Consider the following 10,537-nt stretch of genomic DNA (forward strand, 5'->3'; position numbering starts at 1 on the left):
CAGAGCTCTTCGCGTGCAGTACAACAATGTGCTGAGAGTAGTACTGGGGAGGCCACGTCACTGCAGTGCATCTGCCATGTTTGCGGAGGCTCGTGTGGACGACTTCTACGCGATCCTCCGGAAACGTGTATCGTCTACGATGAGTCGACTGGTGAATAGCACCAATACCCTTCTCAGCACATTGGCGTACAAACTCGACAGCCCACTCTGGAGGAGCTGGAATGGTGCACACACACATACAAACAAGCGTGTGTGTACTTAGCCTCTTTTTAAGTTATTATTATTATTATTTAATTTTCATTTTGATTTAAGCTTTGATTGTAGTTGTGATTTTAGTTTTGATATTTGATTATGATTTTAATTTTGAATTTATATTGAATACGGTGATAATTTGAGACAATTTATTATATTGACATATTTTTATTTTTATTTAGATTAAATTGAGTAAGTCATTATTTTAAGCTTTTAATTGATTGAATTTTACTTTTTAATTTAGTTGAAATTGTTATTTAAATTTAGTATTGATTGAATTTCGATTTTAGTTTTAATTTACATTGAATTTTAATATTAATTTTTGTTTGGTTTTTGACTTTAATTGCAGTTTAGATAGAATTTTAGTATTGATTTAATGTTAAATATTGTAATTTTGGTTGAATTTTAGCATTTGTTTTAGTTTTTAATTTTAAATATTGTATAATATTGATTGAATTTTGGTATTGAATTCGGTGATAATTTGAATTTCGGTATTAATTGAATTTTAGTTAATTGATGATGATTTTAATTTTAGTGTTGTTTAATTGGATTTTTGTTTTAGTATAATTTGTTTTGTCACAATTATTGAAACTAACATAGTTAAGGAAAAAAAAATGTAACTAACAAAAATATGGACTACGTCTGAAATAAATAATAATAATAATAAAATAATTAATAAACTTTAACAGTGTGAGATTACTAATCATCTCTTAATTATGACTTCATAACCAGACTTTGTAATGAAAAATAAAATTGAGTGAAACGACAAGAACAGTATTTAAGTAGGTAATTCAATATTTGAACACCATAGTGAATCATCGTCATCATCATCAAAAAAATATAACGAAACTATAATTTTGATAGCATTAGACATTTTTCAGCTCATGCAAATTATAACAATAAAATTGCGTCGAAACTTTGTTCGTAAATATTTGCAAAAACCACAATTTCTTTGCTCTTTGTTTGCATAGGGTTGGATTATGGGATAGCTCCCCTCTTCCCCGAAGGCAATGACTAGATGAAACCCGCAGTGAAAAAAGATTAAGAAAACGAATTGGTTGCGTAGAAGGAAATCTGTGAAAGACAAAGACAAATGGAAGAAGGCTATCGAGCGCTTTGTAGAATTGTCTTGTTTTAATAAGATATCTCACATGTAGTCAAGAGATATACTCGTTCATGTACATGGTATAAATCGGAAATTCACTCTGTTATGTAAGTATTTTTTGTACATAAAAATGTTTTTCGTGAGCATACGCTAGAAAATTTGCTTGATGTGTGATGAATTTCAAATTTATTAATAAACGATCAGATGATAATGAGTTACGTTTCAGTGATTCAATAATTAATTTGACAACGTATTTTTCATTTACGTGAACTGAAACACCATTATTTATTATTGCTTCAATAAATCCGTCACATTTCACTACATTATGCTGAAAACGGTATTAATATTCATATTCATAAGAGACATAAACACGTATATCATGAAGAACGAGATATATATTTGTGAAGTTGACGCACGTAGTCTTTGTTCAATATTTTTCTTATAAATAATGTAATCGTAAGAGGAAAAGAAAATATGAACTAGGACTTAATAAAAGTGTAGATATGGGTAGGTGTGATGTGATCTTCTATGTAAGATTTCGTATATGTGATGCAGTATACAAGGGATGGTCAACACGTGACGAACATGATAAATGAGGACTTCGGGATCACACCTCTGGGGACTGACTACCTTTGAGGGACGAAAGGAACATATCACGAGAAAACAATGTACGTTTAAAATAACGACTTATTGCAATAAAGATAAGGTTTAATATTAGTTTATTGAAAGTAACCAGGACGCTCTCTAAAAATTCAAGCAGTTACGAATTAGTGTAGTATTTTTACTCATACGGTATCTTTTGTACAAATTGAATATGAGTTCTCCGCACCGGATGCAAGGTTCTAAATTGTATGGTGCTACTGTTGCAGTTTGCGCAAAATGTTACCGGTCTTCGGAGAGCGGAAAGCAAAGATGTGGAATTCAAAACAGTCAAGTCAGAAGTCAAGTGGACTTTAAGCACGGAATACATTTAGTAGCCGTCTCTTATTGTAATACTGGAATAAATCTACTGATTCTTTTACTCTTTAATAACTTTTATATTTACATGTTTTCTTCAACGAATAATTTACTCTTTAAATAAATCGTAGACAATAACTATAACTTTTGAGTGTTTAAATTTTCGATTCCTGCTTCAAAAACAAAATAAAACGTCCGTGAACTATTAAGACTTTATGGCATATCCTGAATCCGTTCCTAGAATAAAAATAAACAAAAGATCGAACCGTTCGTTGTACTACCCGTCGAATGTTTGCTTAGGTGTATAATGTTTGGATACGAAGCTATAAAATATATTATACACGTCAGATACACTTGTATACGGTACTGTATATATACAACATTCAAATATACTAAGCGACATTATTATGCACAAAACGCAATTTTATCCTACATTATTTAAAATTAAACTTATTCTTGATTTTATTAATTAATCAAGAATATCCGTATAAATTTTATGCGACATTTTATACATCATCATCATCATTACTATATTATTTTTGTTGTAAACATTTAAATAACATTTCAGTTTATAAATGTAAAACAAACGATAGCTATACAGTAAAAATCAATGATCAAAGAATGTCCGTGATATTGAGAAACGAAATGATTTTTCTTAATTGCGGTCTCCTATCCACAGACACCGGTAATCGAAAAGGGACTCCTTTTTCTTCCTCATAAGGGGAACCCTTTGAAAATGATCCGCATTAAGTCCAAAATATCTTTGCATTCAGTAGCGCGTCCGGTTTCAGTCCTTTCAGGCCGCAGTTGATGACCTACCCGTTGATAAAACCTACTTTGCTCCCAATAAAAGTTTTCCCTTCTAGATATTGGAAACAATGCTTTGACATTCTATTTTATCTCAGAAAAAACGTTGATTTCAAGTGAAATGTGATATCTTTTGAAATTACGCAGGTATCGTTATCCTTTGAAAGTTTATACTCTTGTATCTATTTAAAAAACTGTATTTTTTTGCCCACAAATGATTTAGGCAAACAATACTATACAATTAAGAATAACATACTATACTAAACTTTTTTATTATTTTATGGTAAACCACCCACGAATACATTTGTTCGTTTCTATAATGTTGATATAGTTATAGCTATTACTTATTATCATACAATATGATAACAAAGTCTTTTTATCTAAAATCATTAACTTTTACTGGACGATTGAACAATAGTAGACGAAGTATCCTCAAATTAGACAAAGGCGGTATTAATACGGAAGCCATTAAATTGAGATAAGCGCCACAGCAGATTGGGTGGCGCCCTTTGGGTAGTATTAGCCCGTAAGTCCTGATAAGTGAGGACTGGGGGTTTGTGGGTTGGAATATAGATTAACAATGACGCAGAACTGCTCATTAACTATGTCAAATATATGTCATAAAATATCTGATAACAACAAAGTTACACACAAAACTGTATTGAATAAATGATACTTAAACCTATTCTGATTGAAAAAATACCCTTTTGTCTGCTTCAATATTTTGGCAGAGTGGGGTTTTTTTTAAAATTGGAGCCGGAAACACGGAAATCGTTCGTTACGTATTTGATAATGATATAATAATAAAACACAGCCTGATAAAATAACGACTTTCGTTGCTCCCGAGTTATGGGCTGAAAAACAAATTCAAGGTTATCCAAGGTTTAGTAATATAAATAAAATACTCTATAATTTCACCATACAGGCGTAACTGAATACATAAATAAATATTTATTTATTTATGTATTCGTTTCAGTCCGTAAATAATTTTTGGCATTATTATATTCATACGGAAAGGAAAATTTACCGTAAGATCCTAGGACCAACTAAAGGACAAGATGGCAGCTGGCGAATAAAAACCAATGCTGAAATTGCAAACCTGGTGTCTGAGCCAAACATCATTGGAGTTACCAAATCCCATCGGTTGCGGTGGCTCGGTCATGTCGAACGCATGGGGGAGGATCGAGCAGTTAAGAGAGCGTATCTGGGTCGACCAACTGGACGTAGACCAGTGGGTCGCCCGAGGTACCGCTGGAGGGACATGGTTGAAGCAGACTTGAGTGAGATCCAAGCCAATAATTGGCGGGAAATAGCGCAAGATCGTGCAAAGTGGAGAAATCTTGTTTCGGAGGCCAAGACTCACTTCGGATCATTGAGCCAGTTGAGTTAGTTAGTTAGTTAGTTTATTATATTCATACAATTCTTAAGGTTTTCAGAATCATTTGTAACATCAATGTATCAATTTCATCGTATGCATACATGCAACAATATTGCAAAATTTACTTAACTTTAAGCTATGTTTATCAAATAATCTTTGCCAACAGTATCGCAGGCAGGGTGGTGTCTGTGTCGCTAGTAATTGGAACGCCGGCGGCCGGCCGGTTTGTCGTCCGACAATCAACACGACGTGACGCGAAATCCGATGCGTCCGCTAGATTGCAGTAATCATTACTCCCGGCAATCATAGGGTGATTTAAAGTCCATATTGTACAAAAAGATACATCATTTTCTCAGTCAATTGGAATTTTCATATTGATGACTGCGTCTTTTTACGATGCTCATTTCGGTGACGTGATCATATTTTAGTTAGCCGAAAAGTTTCTTCGTTCTTTATATTCTTGATATTGATTGAGTTCATTACTCATTAAAAATCCATAACTATTATTGAAGTTTGTTTTCTTGTATTACTCACTTATATTTTGAAGAGTTCTGTGATTTTATTGATTTACACCACGATGATAAACAGACACGTATTTATATTTTGAATGTTCATACTTTGCAAACAAGTTTCGTCACAAAAGAGGGATATGCGATAATTTTATCAATATATATAAGAAAAACAACCCATTTATAAAATACTAATTTCATTGTAATTGGAGATAAATTTGTTAAATGTTCAATTAATAAACATTTTATATTGTAATAAAGATTTGAATTAACGCTTTTATGCTAATGTGGACCAGTAACGCGCAGTATTTAAATACGCTTTCGAGTGTCACGTGACAGGAACATGTTTCGGCATAACATTATAATTTTTAATGATAATTATTAACGATAGACATGACATTTTCTGTGTGTAATAAAAAAAACTGAGGCGTGATTTCTTGTATACATTAACATTCTGTAAAATACTTGACATTAAATAAATTAACACCTTTCACTATTGGATAAGAAATGGGGGTCTCAAAAAACACAATACAAAAATACTAATGCCGAAACTATGACAATACGCAATAGTGTTTTACTGCGCTGACCAAGGAAACCGGCAAGCCAAACATTGTGAGACGTTAGAGGCAGGCAGGAAAGATATCATACAGTACTTGTTATTATTCTGCGGGCATTGATAATTTACAAAAAATGCGTTACTGTCTAAAGAGATGAATGGGTGTAGGTGTAAATTAAGAACGGACTAAGGGACATCGACTCTTTTACCCACTGTACAAAACGCAACTATAATAACTACTTCAATTTTCCAATAATTTTCTGTGAAATATGATATATGTAATGTTTCCACGATGTCTAAAAAAGAAACAGATGATTTAATTTTGAAAATGAAAAAAGGAGACCTTTATTTTTATCAGCTTGTTTCTGCATTACTTTAAAAAGGTTTTAAAGACTACATCTACTAACTGACCCTAACAAAAGAAAAATAATTAATATTGCTTTATAAAAACATCATAATTAATTGTACTTCCACTCTCGAATAATTTATTGAACATAACATAACAAATTGCCTTAACATTTTGCCACTTAAAATAAAAATATGTAAATTAAGTAAAACGACGTTTGGTAAAACATTCAAAAATTATGGTTCAGAGCCCTTGTGTGCCCCTGTTACGAAATTATGCGAGATGATCTTGGGATAAAGGCAAGAAAATTACGAGCATAATGAAAATACATCCATGCTTGAAACATTAATGTCGAAAACGTATCTTTATTCTAAATGTATGTAATATCTTGAAAATTTGGAACAATATAATGTTATGATTTTCTTAGTCACTACCGTATGAATTTTTTTTAAACTAGGACACAGATATACATGGAAACGTTTTAATTGAATTCGTAAACTACCTTCAACTAAATGTTAATTAATCTAAACTTTACGAAGTAACTATACTTCAATTCTTAATACGACTCTATGGTTTTGTGGTAGGTAAAGGTAGTTATATGATTAATAGGACAATTATAGTATTTAAACAACATCTCAGAGTCATTGTTATAATTACAGATTACAGTTTATAATCAGTTTTAATCTCTCAAATTTTTACATACTTTACTGTACAATTTTATTCAGTTGCGACATTTATTTATTACTGAGTTCCATTGATTCAGTTACAAACAATAAAAAGCCTTGTGTGACTATACATTTTTAGCGATGAAATTTCTTACTCAATATGCATATCTTCGTTTACCGATAACAAAATTATTTTTGAATTGAGATATCCTTGAAAAATTTAGTAGTGCCTACCCGAATTCGAATCAGCAATCTGAGACCGTTAAGATGAGATAGGATCCGCCTTTTACGAATCAGCATTCTAACTGCGGAAATTTATATTCATAGCCCCCTTTCCTTAAGAAGCATAAATCTATGAGTTTTATCGACTAGCCTATCTTGATTACTCCCAATTTTCAATTTTCATTAAAAAATATTGTTCTACTGCGTGCTTTAACTTCGATCTCACTGCCATTTGTGAGTAACGAACAAATATTTGAATCAATCATCTAAATCCCTTGTCGAGCACTCTCTTCACTATCGTCCAACGGGAATACTTCGTATTGAACATTGTATATCATTTATACACATTTCATTTCAAGGTTTAAGCTTAATACAATTCAGAACATTTTATTCAGTAGTTCAAATAAAAACACTCTACAATGTAAAGTGACGGAAAATCAAACTACAAACCATTAGCTTTATGTTCATATATATATATATATATATATATATATATATATATATATATATATATATATATATATATATATATATATAGATATATATATATATAGCCACATTTGCTAATATTATGAACTTGTTTGTAATCAATGTTGTCATTGCATATCTAATATTGTGATAAAAAATGCTTAGAGCTTTGATAATGTTACTAATCAAAATATAGTTTCCCTTAATCAGTTAGTACACTGTCTCAATATAGTTACACCTAACGCGTACAAACCTAGATTTAGATTAAATCTTTTCTTACTCTATATGTGAACTTGTTTAAAATTGGTTAACCCTCGTACATGCCTATACGGCTATTGTAATGGAGGTAAATTGGATACCTACAGCTTTCCTGCATCCCCACATCTGATTGAATTTGTTAGGGTTCTAAGACACCGTTAAAACAAAATCCTCTAGGGAGAACAATTACTTAACGTCATTTCGATCTCTAAATCAAAGAAGTCAGGGTAGAATTTTGTGTTAATAATTACTTATTAATGAGACACGTGTAGCGTTTGAATCAAAACTCTCATTAATTTATAGAAAATAGAGGGTGAGACAAAAGACTGAGCCGTCCTCACGAATGGCACACATCCTTTTAATATTATTGATTATAAATGAAAACTACAAGCATTGAAAAAGTTCAGGTTGCACGATGAATTATATTTAAGTTATTTTATTTTCAACATCCACATAAAATTTGTTTGATTGATAGCGAGTCCAATAGCTAGTCCACTAGCTAAGTCGTAAAAACAAAATCTAACTTTTTTTATTGTGATAATTTCGGGAATTATAAAAATAATGTATATTTACTGAATTTAAAAACAAAAAAAAATATCTAACTGTATTGAACCAGAACTACCTATAATAAATAAACCAAAGCGTAAAATAAAATAAATCAAAAATACATAAATAACAAATTGTGATTATTTTTTTTAAATGACATATGTTATTTTTAATCTAATAATACTATATTTGTGACGCTTTTACCATCTTATTAGAAACAAATTTTTCGGATTTTATCGCGGTTTATTATGTTATTTAGTTCTCCCGTTACCATGGTCGCTGTAAAGTATCCGAAACGTCGGGCATCTAAACAACATAATAATCCGTGATATAATCCGAATAAGTTATTTAAAAAAAAAAAAACAAAAAAGTGAAATTCGCGTAAACATTATAAAACAATATGTGAATTACACCTTTGATTGAAGCCTGATACGTATTAATTTTTTGTTTCTATTTGAAACATCATGTCTAGTTATCACTGTTACAACAAAAGAAAACAATTTTTCAAATCATATCAATCATGAAATGACCATGATTAAACTAACAAACTATGCTTCCGTTACATATTAACCAAACCAGATTATATGAATATAGATTTATTATTTGGTTTTTTAAACAATCCTCAAAATTTATAATTAAAAAGGATGTATCGATAAAATGGTCGCTGCATCCGACCACCCTTGTTTGTTTTGAACGTTTGTTTACGTACGGTCTATAAAGTATTTTATAGCCATACAAATAGTTAAAGACTACAACTTTTTGACTTAATTACTTGAATATTTTGGTGTATAACGAAAACACACAACAGCAATATTCATGTTCTTTCATGGAAAATTACAAACATGGGATAAGTTTAAAATAATGAGCGAAACGTTTTATATATTACTTGACACAATTGCAGTTAGGGTCTGTTTTACCAGTTGTGGTCTGAGGATAACGCTATTTGACGGATGACAATCCAAATAAACTTTGGCAACGGGAGGTAGAATAGGCCAGGAGGACCTATTTTTCGTCAATAAATAAACTGCATTAATATATGCGAACGGTAGTGGGTAGGGGGGGGGCGAAAGCCCTGAGCGGTGCATAAAAGGGTGTAGTAAAATCACCACAATTTTTTAAATTAATAAAAAATTTAAAAAGTTACCAAAATTCTGGTAAAAATGGACAGGTTTTTTTTCATTCAAATTCCTAGTACATAATCTTCATATTATGAGCTATACAGTTTTTAAGTTATTTGGAAAAATTCACCTAACTGGTATTTACAGGCAAGTTAGAAAGGTAATAAATAATAATAGGTTGTTTTATATTCTAATTTTTTTTAAGAAATAGTAATTATTTTTTATTAATAGATCAGTTTGTTAATTTCGTTAGCCAATGATCTAATAAATTATACATCTACAAAGTTTTCTCAAAAATTATTTTGTCTCAACTTACTACAGTGCTCGATGAAACTCAGTCAAAAGAACAAGCTACTGGTCAGATACTGGTCGCTCAGCGAAGCTATGAAAGACAGAGACATGCCAATTAAAGCTAAAAAGAAAGTCTGCAACATTTGCATTCTGCCATTCTTAACTTATGGCTGTCAAACTTGGGCATAAACAAAAAACTTAGAAAATAAAATAAATATCTGCTAGAACAATATGGAGAGAGAGTGTCTTTGAAGTTAAAAGAAGAGATAAGGTTAGACTAAGAAAAATAAAAAACAGAACTCAATTCAAACAGGCACATTCAGTTATCTAACGCAGAATTATTTAGTATATCTAACGCAGAAATGGCGATGGTCAGGTCACATGTTAAGGGAAAGTCAAGATAAATAGACCAAAATAATAAAGGAGTGGGTGGGTAAAAGATGTGAAGATGATATTAAAAAGGTGGCTGGTTCAGAATGGATTTATGAAAAGTAGTAATCTTTAGAGGGGGTCTATATTGAAAGGCAAGCTGTTTATAGAACTTTTAGACTGAATCCTGATAATACATAATTACATAGTACATAAATAATTAAGTATTATAGTTTATCTATATGGTATTTTAAGTTTGTTAAACAGTGACAAAGGCTAATTTTTTTTAATGTTATTCACTTAAACCAATAATACATTTTATTTCTATTTATATTCTCGCTAATTTTATTAGTATTATTTACTCTGACCTATTCCTTAGCATTAACAATTCATACAATAAGACACGATAAACGTGTTTTTAATGTACGAGTAACAAAACAATATTACATTCAATAAGTAAGCTATAATTAAAACGTCTAAAAATTACATTACATCTAATCCGATTTCTAATCCCATACACACGTGTGTACAAACAAACGTAACTGAGGGTTAAGCTTAAATGAGAAAGGGAGTTCCTATAGTGAGCCATTCTATGCAAACATGATGCATGCATGTATACGTGTATATTATATACATCTCATATTTGTCATGCCCGCATGCAGTCTAAACAACCGTATTTTACGGTCTACA

Source organism: Melitaea cinxia, chromosome 12 (assembly GCF_905220565.1).
Source record: "Melitaea cinxia chromosome 12, ilMelCinx1.1, whole genome shotgun sequence".
Taxonomy (NCBI): Eukaryota; Metazoa; Arthropoda; class Insecta; order Lepidoptera; family Nymphalidae; genus Melitaea; species Melitaea cinxia.